This window comes from Podarcis tiliguerta, assembly GCF_965153285.1.
Source record: "Podarcis tiliguerta genome assembly, chromosome: 16".
Classification (NCBI taxonomy): domain Eukaryota; kingdom Metazoa; phylum Chordata; class Lepidosauria; order Squamata; family Lacertidae; genus Podarcis; species Podarcis tiliguerta.
In genome coordinates this window covers 35,947,806-35,962,053 of record NC_139549.1, presented here as the reverse complement: position 1 = coordinate 35,962,053, position 14,248 = coordinate 35,947,806, and the positions used below count along the sequence as shown (strand labels likewise).

The following is a 14,248-nucleotide window of genomic DNA, read 5'->3' as shown; positions in this document are numbered from 1 at the left end:
TTGTTCCCTCCTGTTCCTCACTAGTCTGACCACATCTGTTGCACTGTGTTTAGTTCTGGGTACCACCTTTTAAGAAAAACCACATGCCACAGCCATCAAGTTCAGGGTCAGAGTTGTGCAGGGGTTACAGTGTTGGACTAGGACTTTGGAGACCCGGGTTCAAATCATGAACTCATCAAGCTCACTGAGTGACTGTGGGCCAGTCACACCCTAACCTACCTTACAGGGTTGTTGTGAGGACAAGGTGGGGAGGGTAGAATGATGTGCTTCACTTTGAGCTCCCTAGAGGAAAGGTGGACTCGAAATGAAATTATTATTTATTTATTTATTTATTATTATTATTATTATTATTATTATTATTATTATTATTATTTTCTACCCCGCCCATCTGGCTGGGTTTCCCCAGCCACTCTGGGTGGCTTTCAACAGAACATTAAAAACAGAATAAAACTTCAAACATTACAAACTTCCCTAAACAGGGCTGCCTTCAGATGTCTTCTAAAAGTCAGATAGTTGTTTATTTCCTTGACATCTGGCGGGCAGGCGTTCCACAGGGCGGGCACCACTACCGAGAAGTCCCTCTGCCTGGTTCCCTGTAACCTAATTTCTCGCAGTGAGGGAACCGCCAGAAGGCCCTTGGAGCTGGACCTCAGTGTCTGGGCTGAACAATGGGGGTGGCAACGCCCCTTCAGGTATACTGGGCCAAGGCTGTTTAGGGCTTTAAAGGTCAGCACCTAGATCGCTGACCACTGAGCTGATGGGATCTGGGAGTCTTATAACACCTGAAGAATTACAGATTCCTCACTCCTGCCACCTGCCTCTCCGCACAGTTGGATGGGTGTTTGAAACTCAAATTTATCAGTTAAATAAAAAAAAAAGGGAGGGTTGAAGCATCTTGTTAATTTGAAGGAGGTGCTTTTTGGCCTTTAACATGGTTTTATTTATTTATTTGGTACCTCTATCTTGGAGCTAGGGGTCAGCGCTGCCTGCTGTATTTCTGAGAAGTTAATTATCCCTCACTCTTTCCACACAAGCAGTGACACAGTCAAATGAGGTCCACCATTTAACCTATTCAAAATCAATTTCTTCCCTGCCCCAGCAGCTGCTGATGAAGGCAAGGAGGCTGGAGAGAGATTAATAAGTCATGAAACCAGCCACTATTAGCCACGGGACACAACCCTTTGAAAAGAGAAACACTTCTGAAATATTATCAGACATATTTAAAGAGAGAGAGAGAGAGAGATTGAGAAGCAGGCAAATGGTTTTCCAGGCTTCTAGAATGTTTCAGTTATCATCAGCTCATCAGTTACAGTGTGCCTTCACTGGCTCACCAGTCAGTAAATATGCAATCAAAATTTTCAATCCATTTGTTAAACAGAGATAAATGCAAGAAACATAGAGGGGCTTAATTTGAAAAGAAAACCCCACACAGACAATAAGGCCATGTGCAGGAACCATGGTAGGCGTACTTCTTAGTATCAACAAGATTAAAAGTGCCACAAGAAAAACCAACCAGCTCAGTCAGTTTTCTTGTTAACATTCTGATCTTGCAGTTTGTTTTACATCACCTTAAGTCATGGAGATTCTACCTCAGCAGAAACACAAATTTCGCATGTGCCTATAGAATCCTAGAAATGCTTGTTCCTTCATATCCAGAATATTTTTGGAATATCCCCCACAGCCATTCTCTAAATCATTGTTAGCTAAGCAAAATTATTAAAAACAGACAGGCAAACTTTCCCCAGAAAATGAATGCAAGCATTTTGAGTGAAGACTGCAATAGAAACATGAGAGGGTGAAGTACATGCCCCCCCTCACTCCCCCCAAAGTACATATATTTTAATCGACAACTCTTTGGCATCTATAAGATCAGATAAGAAACCCCCTTCCTCTTCTGGTTCAGCGTCCCACTTTAATAGGAAGTCAGGCTGCTGAACAGCTTTAACACGCTTGTGTTCTGTAAAACCCTGTAGGAGAAAAATGAGCTCATTTGCGAAGAAAATAAATGCTTAAAATTTAAAAAAAGTTACCTTACAGATCATTTGCATCTTTGCAGAAAGAAAGCCAGAATCTCTTCCACGGTTTGAAATAAATGAAACATTTTCAATATATATTAAGTGTGTGTGTGTGTGTGTGTGTGTGTTTCAATGGGTACAAGGCCAACAGATAAACAAAAACAAAAAAACCACAATTGGGAGATGGCTCCAGTAGATTTAACACAATCTGACACCACTGTCTGTGCAGCAAGGTTCTACATTGCCTGGAGTTAAGCATCTGTTGTCCTGCATTCGTTAGCGCATGCATCAATTTTTTTGCATCTGAAAACAAAAGCCCTGCCCTTCTGGAATGTAAAATTATGCAGTTAGGGTGGGACGGGAGAGAGAGAGAGAAAAACGTGTTGGACTTATTGTGAGTTATCGTCTTTCTCTGCACTTAACGCGCTGCCCAATAGTGTGTTCCCATCTTCCCACCAGGATTTCTCAGAGCGGAGTTGGTTGAGGGGGGGGGGGGAATTGGACACAGTCTACCTGCCATGTATCACAGTCTGTTGGATGCTTCAGAATGACCCAACCCCAACCCTTTTGTCAGCAGCACTAGGCAGGCAACAAATCAAAATCAAACAAGCCTACGGGCTAACAAGCCCCTTGATGGGTTGCATTTTGGCTTGAGAGTCACAAATTGTACTGGCCTGGCCTTGACGTAGTTCAAGAAGCTAAGCACAGGAAACGAGAGAGATTGAGAAATGCTTGGATAGACTTTAAAATAGCAATTTGGCTGGCTGCTACTGGCAAGTCAGAGTACATCCGGAAGAAAACATGGAGATACTATTACTGACCCAGATTACAGGGTTGCTGCAAAGAGTTCTGAAATAATACTTGCCAAGATTTTCACCCAATCTTAATTGGCCCAGCATGAGACTCCTAACCTCAGGCTCCTGGGTTGGAGCCCCGCATTGGGCAAAAGATTCCTGCACTGCGGGGGGCTAGACTAGATGATCCTCGTGGTCCTTCCCAATGCTATGATTCTATTATCTCTTCTATGACTCAGAGGTGAGGAACCTGAGATGCCCAGAAGTTGCAGGCCTCATAACTGGCCTTGGGCTGGTAGGGTCCAACAATATCTGGATTGCCACAGGATTATGCAGCCTATTGTTATAAGTAAAAAAAACCTGCTCTTTTCCCTTATGGAGTACCCAAGAGCCCATATAGAGTCCTTTTGTAGGTTCTCTATTGGTAGGAGAAAATAACAGAGACCATAGCTGTCAACCTTCCCTTTTTTGGCGGGAAATTCCCTTATTCCAGCGCCATTTCCCGCTGCTTCCCGCTGCTATCCCGGATTGTTAGATATCCCATAGACTGTCCCCGGGACAGGCGAGGCTGCTGATTCCTTATTTTCAAGGCTGCTGATCCCTTATTTTCAAATCTGAAAGTTGACAGCTATGACAGAGGCCAACCAGAGAATACAGTGGTACCTCAGGTTAAGTACTTAATTCATTCCAGAGGTCCGTACTTAACCTGAAATTGTTCTTAACATGAAGGACCACTTTAGCCAATGGGGCCTCCTGCTGCTACTGCGCCGCCAGAGCACAATTTCTGTTCTCATCCTGAAGCAAAATTCTTAACCTGAAGCACTATTTCTGGGTCAGCGGACTCCGTAACCTGAAGCGTATGTAACCTGAAGCGTATGTAACCCAAGGTACCACTGTATTGAGAAGCAAAGCGGCTAGTAAGCCTAAACTTTATTAACTCAAAACAAGAGGGTGCCCCCTTCACACGCAGGAGAAGGAGGACCTCAAACAAAGGTGTGCCCGCTCTTATATAGCCATTTTTAATTGCCTGCCCTGGAGTCCAAGACCATCCCCAGGTTGTATATATGCGTAAATGAACCGCATATCCTAAAGACAACACGGTCTCCACTGTGCCTCATTCCAAAGGAAACGCAAACCCTGGGGAAGTGCCTGGAACCACTGGAATATCACACTACTTGGAGATTGGCGTGCCGTGCCACAATATTCATGAATGGAGAAGTGTTTAGTAGCAAGAGTCGCTAGAGCACGAGACTCTTAATCTCAGGGTTGTGGGTTCAAGTCTCACATTGGGCAAAAGATTCAAGCATTGCAGGGGCTAGTTGACCCCTGTGGCTCTACAGTTGTATGTTTCTATTATTCTACCTGCAGTCTGACTCTGAAGTGCTATAGCGCAGACATGGGTTCACCTCTGTGGTAATAACTAGGGGCTGGTTTATGAACTCCTGTATTTAAAACCAAAATCTCTGCATCGGTGAGGTCTGGTTTACAGTTTGAACTTTAGTGGTGACATAGTTGAAGGTGTGTGTGTGGGGGGGGGTGGTTTGGAAAGGTGGGAGGGGGAGAAAGAGTGAACTGTGGGTCAAGCTACAAAAGGGCAAGGAGGTGGTGACATTTAAAAGCCTCTGCTATTAACAGCCAAGTGAGAAGTCAGCTAAGCCACACAGCAGGGTTCCCCCCCCCCCACCACCTTAATGGAGAAACCATCTGCATTTTAAATAAGCTCACTTCCATAATGAGGGTATCTTTTTAAGATGCAAATGAAAACATGTCCTAATAAAAGATGATCAACAAAAGGGTGGCTGGGGCTCCTTCCTAGCCTAAAAGCACAACATCAGATAATATACAGGGGGTAAAAATAGCAGCCACAGAAATCAATAAAGTGCCCACCCAAGCCATGGGGCTGTTTCTCTGTAATCAGGAATTGGTTCCCGCAATCAGATATGTGGCAATTAAAAAGCAAGAGAAAGAACAACAAAAACCTGAAACCATTTCAAACTCCTTGTTGGTTCACCTATTCAAGGCTGCATCTCTTTAAATCGCATCCTGAGACAGGCAGATGTTAGCACTGAAGTAGCCAAAGAGATGTTCTCCAGATGTGATTCCCACCATCATCAGCCAGTTGGTTAAGGATTGATGGGGTAAGGATGGGAAGCATCATGCAGACTACCCTGGCACTAACATCTGCTTAGTGCCGGGTTTACGTATCAGCCCCCAAAAAATTGAAAGGAAAAAACCCCGGATGTACATTTCCAAAATATAAGATAAAAAAGAAATAAAATAAAACCTACATACAGCAACAGTGTTTTGTTTTGTGTAGGCACCGCCTGCTAGCCTACTCCCTAAAATATCACTGGTTTACTCATTTCTATATCAATTACTTTGATAAAATACACATTTTGTTATGTACAAATGGTTTTAGATACCTATTAGGTCCATAAATGACCATATAGCATATATTCAACACAAAAAAGCGACAATTTGTTGTTGACAAAGGACTTGTTGTTGTTTAGTCGTTCAGTCGTGTCCGACTCTTCGTGACCCCATGGACCAGAGCACGCCAGGCACTCCTGTCTTCCACTGCCTCCCACAGTTTGGTCAGACTCATGTTTGTAGCTTCAAGAACACTGTCTAACCATCTCGTCCTCTGTCGTCCCCTTCTCCTTGTGCCCTCCATCTTTCCCAGCATCAGGGTCTTTTCCAGGGAGTCTTCTCTTCTCATGAGGTGGCAAAAGTATTGGAGTCTCAGCTTCACAATCTGTCCTTCCAGTGAGCACTCAGGGCTGATTTCCTTAAGAATGGATGCGTTTGATCTTCTTGCAGTCCATGGGACTCTCAAGAGTCTCCTCCATGACAAAGGACAGCTGGACATATAAAGGGCCCCATTGCCTTCAGTAGCTTAGGGCCTCAGGAAACCTAAATCCGGCCCTGGATGTGATTCAAGAGCAGTAGCCTTGAAACATGTGAACATGTGTTAACATATGCTCGAAGCGCATGGTGCCTGTGTTCGCATGTGATCCAATAGGCTCCCAGGATCTCCAAGACATCACCACAGAACTTTCTAGGGTCCCCTCTCTGATTACTGACCACAATCTTGTGTCCCACCTCACAAGGCTTTTGCAAAAAGAGCAGGAAAAATGCTGTTTACGGGTAGAAGCAGTGAGGATACGGTCTACTTGGGTCTCAATTCAGTCTGGAAGGGAGAGTTCTATAAAGAGAAGACACCCAAGCCAGTAACAAGGGGTGAGGTGATCTCCTAGGTCTGTTATGTGGATTGGAATAGGAGCAGGGTTGTTAAGAGAGCGCCCCTCACTCAGGAACCGAAGTATTATAGCCATGTTCAAATATATAAAAGGATGTCACATAGAGGAGGGAGAAAGGTTGTTTTCTGCTGCTCCAGAGAAGCGGACACGGAGCAATGGATCCAAACTACAAGAAAGAAGATTCCACCTAAACATTAGGAAGAACTTCCTGACAGTAAGAGCTGTTCGACAGTGGAATTTGCTGCCAAGGAGTGTGGTGGAGTCTCCTTCTTTGGAGGTCTTTAAGCAGAGGCTTGACAACCATATGCCAGGAGTGCTCTGATGGTGTTTCCTGCTTGGCAGGGGGTTGGACTCGATGGCCCTTGTGGTCTCTTCCAGCTCTATGATTCTATGATTCTATTAAGCTGTGGAGGAAGAAGCTGTGCTGTGTCAATAGAATTAACCTGAAACATCTGCCATGACGAAAAGACCTAGAGAGAAGTAACAGGAACTGAAGTGTAACAACTGACTTTTGGGTAACGGAAGTTTAAGGAAAGCTGTGCATATACTACTGTGATTAAAGCCTGTGACATCTTCATACTTAGTTTTAAGTTAACTTCTACCTGAACCCAACTTTGTTTCACCGACTTTTTTTGTAAATAAAAGTTTCTTGCTTGATCTGCCTGAGACTCCCTGAATCAAAGTTTCTGTCACACATGACCCCCCAAAAGAAAGCCTGTGGTAAATTGTAGAAATTTGTTCAACTGGCGTACCATGCAGTAGGTCCACTATATTGAATTGGGGGCAGTTAGTGGGGCGAGTCTGCTACACATGCCCCCGGGACCAGTGCTATTTATCTAGAAAAAGAGGTGCCAGAACTCACCACAAACACCTCCCTTTTTCTCTTATAGTGGCACTGGCACCCACCGGAAAGGTGCCAACTGGAAAGTACTGAGTTCTGGTGAGTTCCAGCTGAAAAACAGCCCTGCTCAGGACTGGTCTAGAAACAACCACGCAAGCAAAGATTACCATGCCATCAGTGGCGTAGCGTGGGTTGTCAGCACCTGGGGCAAGGCAAGTAATTTGCGCCCCCTAACCCGGGGCAAGGCAAGTAATTTGCGCCCCCCCCACTGCACTGTCCCTCCCCCAGATAGTCCCTCGCTCTCTCTCCGCACCGCACCGCACACCTGGCACCTTCCCCTCCACAGTGGGCGGTGACCCGGCGGCTCGGATCGGATTCGCACAGCCAGCACTGCAGTGAGAGAGAGTGAGTGAGCCAGGTAGGGGCAGAGAGCTGCGAGTGCGCCCCCCCAGATGTTGCGGCCGGCCCCCCCTGCACCCCCCACGCTACGCCACTGCATGCCATTCAAGGCAACATGCAAAGTAAGCCACACAGAGACTGGGGATTAGTAATAATAATAATAATAATAACAATATTAATAATAATTACTAATCATTAAATTTCTATGCTGCCCTTCACCCAAGGATCACAGAGTGCTTTACATTACAAAAACTCAAAACTACATTTTCGTAATGAATGCACTGGAAGGGCAAGCTCCAAGAAATATCAAGAAAAGCAGGAAGGATAAGCCCAGGTTTGGTGTCTGGATGTCCATGACAAACAGATTTTGGTGCACTCTAAGGAGATCTTTATTAATCACATCCAGCTACATTATCAAACTTTTTTTTTCTGTTTTGCTCTGCTCCTCCCATCTCCGCCCTCAGCTACTGGGTTCCTTCCCAGGACAAACCCTCTAAACATGAACTTAAATGGTAGTTAACAGACCCGCAACACCAGTTTAGCAAATAATGATCATCTTCGTTTCCAAGAGAAGCTAAGAAGCTTGAATGCTAAATATTCCCTATGGATTTTGAGCTATGGCAACCATGTATATTAAAATCAATGTTTAAGTGTAGGGCATTAGGAAGATGGAGCATGGTGAAATTTCACCAGACACCCAGAATCACAGAACTGTAGAGTTGGAAGGGACCCTAAGGATCATCTAGTCAATGCTGGAATATGCAGCTAGTCCATACAGGGATCGAACCTGCAACCTTGGTGTTATCAGCACCATGGTCTAACCAACTGAGCTATCAAGGCTTCCATGCATATCTTTCAAGGCTTTTCTGATGTTCACAATGTCTGGAAACTTGCATTTGTGTTGGTGATGCTATCAGGGACAGCGAATGTATGGCCCTCCAGATTTTGCTGGACTCTACTTCAAATCAGCCCCAACAAGCATGGGTCAGGGATGATGGGAGTTATAGCCCAACAACACTTGAAGGGCCACCATTCCCCACCCAAAGTAGGATGAATGAAAGCTGAGGGTTATAGAGAAGCAAGCTTCCTACCAGATTCTTGCATTTAGTGGCAATCTCAGTGGAGTTACAAAACAGCAGCCATAAATTTAACGCATCGTACCTTTGCACAGTGCAAGGAACTGAGAGCAGCAGGGACCTAGTGGGAATTCACTTTTGGATAATTAAAGTACAGTAGCAGAAGATTAAATTTGTGCAGCCTATTTTTTAAAAAAACGACTGCTCAAAAGCTCTCATGCTTTTATATTTAATTTGCTCAGCACCATATGTTCTGCTGATACCTAGAGAATCTCTTCCTCTCTCATATCTTACCCCCACCTCTTTTCTTAATTTCATGAAATCGAGGGTGGTGGACAACAGAAAAAGAGCAGAGGAGTCATTAAAAGGGAGACTCTTTCAATAGGTGCATCCCGTGATAGGGGTCTGCATACCAGGGATTTGAACTGACCACAGGTTTGGTTTTGGATCCCGATTTGGCGCTTTGGAAAACAATCCGCCTTATTCCAAGGCACTCCATACGTTGCTTGGGGATTCATTCAAGTCTACATCATTCCTCACCCACCCCATTCAGAAACCATAATCCACTTTGAGTAGATGCTTAATCACATCTGCTTCACCTTGTGACGCCCTGTATACACCCTGCTTCACCTCTGACAAGCAAAAAACCCAAACACCTAAGGGGCATCCCCTTCACCTTGGGATTTGGGGTGCCTCTAAATCTGATGTACATGACTGCATCTCCTCCAACAGCATTTCATAAATTAAAATAGGGGGATTCTTGTGCAGTTGGCAACACATCTCTCCACAAGCATCACCTTCAGCACTTCCCCAGTGGGGAGGCATATGTCGTTTTGCGGTTTGCCTCAGGTGTCAAAATGTATTGGGCCGCAGCAAGAATTTTGATAGCCCAGAAGTGGAAACAGGAAGAAATGCTGACTAGGGAAGAATGGAGAATGAAGCTGATGGAATATGCAGAGATGGACAAATTGACCGGAAAAATTCGGAACCAACGCGACCAGAGATTTTCCGAGGACTGGAATAAATTTACAGAATATATAAAAAATGTGTGTGAGGAGCAACTAACGCTTGTTGGCTTTTAAGAAGCTTTGTGAAAAAGATCGATTGAAATGTTGCTTGAATGATATGATAAGATTAAGATTGGTAAAGTGCAATATAAATTTAAGAAATGTGAGTAGTAGTGATAATATGGAGAATTGTCAGATAGGCTGAGGGAAGTCCAAAAGATGTATATGTAAAAAGCGAATGTCAAATATGGATGGAATGTATATTGGAAACTGAATAAAAATTAATTATATATATATAAAAATGTATTGGGCCGGTCCTGCTTTTCTGACTTATACCTCCTTAAGTTACTTAAATTACTTAAGTGTCAGATTTACATATAAGCTGAACAAGCTATAGCTTAGGGCTCCAGTCTCCCCCCCCCCCCAAAAAATAATAATTTAAAGGACTACATTTGAACTGTGTATTACTTCTGAATAAAGATGCTTTGGCTTAGACTATTATCTTCTTAGAGACCTAGGAGAAGGAGCTGGGTTCTGGGGAAATTTGGCATCTGTGCAGTGCCGCGTTTACGTGTAAGCTAAAAAACAAAACAAAACTGGATGTACATTTCCAAAATATAAGATAACAAACAAATAAAATAAAACCTGCATACAGCAACAGTGTTTTGTGTTGTGTAGGCACCTATGATGTAAGTAATGGGCCCTGCCTGCTAGCCTGCTCCCTAAAATATCACTGGTTTGCTCATTTCTATATATAGGGTGCCTACATTCTGCATGGACCGGTTACATGGCAATATGTGCAAATGGCTTTAGATACCTATTAGGTCCATAAATTACCATATAGCATATATTCAACACAAAAAACAGCAACAATTTGTTGTTGACAAAGAGCAGCTGGACATATAAAGGGCCCCATTACGGTACCTTTAGTAGCTTAGGGCCTCATCAAACCTAAATCCAGCCCTGCTTAAGTAACTGCTTGTTGATATGTAGATTGGACAGCAAACAGTCACTCTGGCAAAACTGTAGATTTGCCACCCCGTACCAGATACTCACAGAGAAGCCCTGGGTGCTAAAAGTGTCTTCACCCAACTTACAGCTCTCCCCCCCCGCCCCTCTCCAGTTCCAAATGGCAAAAATGCTGTTTTCCATGCATGCGCCAAAATACGCCGACTGGCAGTAACTCTCCAAGGTTTTAGAGAAGGGTCCTACCTGGATATCATGGGGACTGAACCCGGGGCCATCAAAATACAGAGCAGATGCTCAAGCACTGAGCCACAGCCCTTCCCCAAGGGACTAATCACTTCTCATTACTCTGTCCCAGCTCCTTACTCTGAGCATCTCATCATTCAGGCACAAACTGAGCCAGTGGTGGGACAACGAGCACATCTTAGCTTCAAACCAGCACCCTGGCAAAGAAGCAATATGATGTATACACAAACATGGAAAAGGTTGAGAGCGTTGGGTATGTTTAGCCTGGAAAAGAGGAGACTGAGAATATAGAATATAGAATATAGAATAGTCTTCAAATATCTCAAGGGCTGTCACATGGAAGAGGGAGCAAGCTTGTTTTCTCCTGCTCTGGAGGGTGGAACACAAATCAACGGATTCAAGTTACAAGAAAAGAGATTCCAACTAAATATCAGGAAGAGCTTTCTGATAGTCTTCTTCTTCTTTGGCAATCACTCGTAGCCAAGTAGGATTGTCTTCCATAAACACAGTTTTAACAATGAGTCTGTAAATGACTGTGGAGGCCAATTCTGGATCCACACGTCCTTCTACAGTGGGGACATTGGTTTCCGGGCGGGAGTTGACCACGGTGTGGATTTGCCAAGCTCACCTTCCTCTTAGCACGTTTCTCCCTTGCGTCCTGAGTTTGAGTGTCTTCAAAGCCCATGACACCTTTGGTAAAGGCTGCTCTCCAACTGGAGCGCTTGCAGGCAAGTGTTTTCCAGTTGTCAGTGCTTATACTACATTTTTAAAGATTTGCCTTGAGACAGTCTTTAAACCTCTTTTGTTGACCACCAGCATTACGCTTTCCATTTTAAAGTTTGGAATAGGGTAGTTGCTTTGGAAGACGATCATCAGGCATCCAGTCCAGCGAAGTTGATGTTGAAGAATCATTGCTTCAACACTGGCGATCTTTGCTTCTTCCAGTACACTGATGGACTCTCCTTCCTTGGAGGTTTTTAAGCAGAGGTTGGATAGCCATCTGCCATGGCTACTTTAGCTGAGATTCCTGCATTGCAGGGGGTGGGACTAGATGACCCTTGGAGTCCCCCCCCAACTCTACAATTCTATGATTCTATTGACCAGTCCCAAGGCATGGAACTACAACTTCCCCCATCACAAAGTGCTTCCCAATGATAAGTGATTGGCATTTTTAAAGTTAAGGAAACAGCAACCACTTGATGAAAAACACATTACATGTCACCACATAAAAGCCTGGAGCTTGGAGAAGGGTGGGAAGTGGGAGGGGTGGGTCGGTTCATTTTAAAGACAAAGAAAGCATTGCCTTCCCCCGGTGTTAAAAACCAAAGCAAAACACAACCTTCTCAGGGACTCTCAGCCACTAATGCAATTGCCAATGCAATTAATGGAATTGTTACATTTCAAAGCAACTCCGACTGTGTGGGTTCCCAAGTGCACTGCATGCAAGGATGCCAGGAGCAATTCTAATTGGAATCCTTGGTTTCTTCTCTCTCTCTCTTCCTCTCCCCCAGACCACCCATTCATGTTTGCCTCGGAAATGAAGCAGGGGTTGCTGCAGAACAGAGGTCACAGACATTACGAAGCATGACCCCAGGGTAAACTCCCTCAGGCATATCCTTACAAGGAAACACACAAAGCAGAAGCAATTGTTTTACGCTTGAAAATGTAGGGCTCAGGAGATGCTTGGGGAGTCTGATATTTGTGAATGAACCAATTCGCACTGTTTGACCAAAGACGAGGATTGTGATTTAGCTGTCCATCAGATTCTGTCCTTCTGGTAACACTGCAATGCAGTTTGGCAGTTTAGATAATATCAAGATATACATTGAAATATATAAAGGTAAAAGTAAAGGCGACGCGGGTGGCGCTGTGGGTTAAAGCCTCAGTGCCTAGGGCTTGCCGATCGAAAGGTTGGTGGTTCGAATCCCCGCGGCGGGGTACGCTCCCGCTGTTCGGTCCCAGCGCCTGCCAACCTAGCAGTTCGAAAGCACTCCCGGGTGCAAGTAGATAAATAGGGACCGCTTACTAGCGGGAAGGTAAACGGCGTTTCCGTGTGCGGCTCTGGCTCGCCAGATGCAGATTGTCACGCTGGCCACGTGACCCGGAAGTGTCTTCGGACAGCGCTGGCCCCCGGCCTCTTGAGTGAGATGGGCGCACAACCCTAGAGTCTGTCAAGACTGGCCCGTACGGGCAGGGGTACCTTTAAAAGTAAAGGGACCCCCTAACCACTAGGTCCATTCATGGCCGACTCTGGGGTTGCAGCACTCATCTCGCTTTATTGGCCAAGGTAGCCGGTGTGCAGCTTCCGGGTCATGTGGCCAGCATGACTAAGCCGCTTCTGGCGAACCAGAAAAGCGCATGGAAACGCCGTTTACTTTCCCGCCGGAGCGGTACCTATTTATCTACTTGCACTTTGAGGTGCTTTCGAACTGCTACGTTGGCAGGAGCAGGGACCGAGCAACAGGAGCTCACCCTGTCACGGGGATTCGAACCGCCGACCTTCTGATCGGCAAGTCCTAGGCTCTGTGGTTTAACCCACAGCGCCACCCACGTCCCTATTGAAATATGTACTTGGAGATAATTTTTTAAAAAGTAATAATTGCATTGTACTACAGAAACGGAGGAAATCAGACTTAAGGGCAGAATGAGAAAGAGTGATGCAGAAGAGAAATCAACAGGTTTGTTCATTCCCTGGTAAGACTGATGTGTTTATTCCAGATGAGAGAACAACTTCCATATCTGTCCATCTTATGGCAAAGAAACAGGCACTGCTTAGCTAGACAATGTTAACACTTGCTGCTTTATTTTATATTTATTTATTTATTTAAGGTTAATATACTGTTCAACATTCAGAATTTCATAACATTTATAATGGGCTTTAGGCTCATTTACCTAAAGTAAGTACAAGTAAGCAGCACTGAACTTGATAGTTATGTATGCAGAGTTATTTATAATATTGCATTGTTAGATTCTGGTGCCCTGTGGAAGTTATGAACTGCAGCTCTAGTCATCTCTGAAGAGTGGTCTCTGCTGGCTGGAGCAGAACAGAATTGTAGTTCTAAACATCTGGAATACACCAGGTATGGGAAGGCTGACATCCATTATTGCAGCAATCTTTAAAAGTATATTATCTCCCATGCTGTAGACATTTTGAACCAAATAGGGATGGGGGGGGGGGTTCGATTCAGTTTATATTTAAAGATGAATCTACCAAATCTGAACTTACTGAAACAATACAAAACCAAATCACAGCCCTCCTTCAAAATCTGGACTGGTATGAATTTTGTGATGCAGCCGGTGATTACCAAATTGCACCTATGAGGGGCAAAGGTGCATAGGTAAAGGTAAAGGGACCCCTGACCGTTAGGTCCAGTCGTGGCCGACTCTGGGGTTGCGGCGCTCATCTTTATTTGCCGAGGGAGCCGGCGTACAGCTTCCGGGTCATGTGGCCAGCATGACTAAGCCACTTCTGGCGAACCAGAAAAGCGCACGGAAACGCCGTTTACCTTCCCGCCAGAGTGGTACCTATTTATCTACTTGCACTTTGATGTGCTTTCAAACTGCTAGGTTGGCAGGAGCAGGGACCGAGCAACGGGAGCTCACTCCATCGCGGGGATTCGAACCGCCAACCTTCTGATTGGCAA

At 44.8% G+C, this 14,248-nt stretch overlaps 1 protein-coding gene across 11 annotated transcripts in view; it reads right to left on the bottom strand.

Moving 5' to 3' along the window:
* RIMBP2 (RIMS binding protein 2) overlaps positions 1-14,248 on the bottom strand; it is a 276,487-nt gene that overhangs the window by 104,858 nt on the left and 157,381 nt on the right. The gene's annotated exons all lie outside the window — the stretch shown is intronic.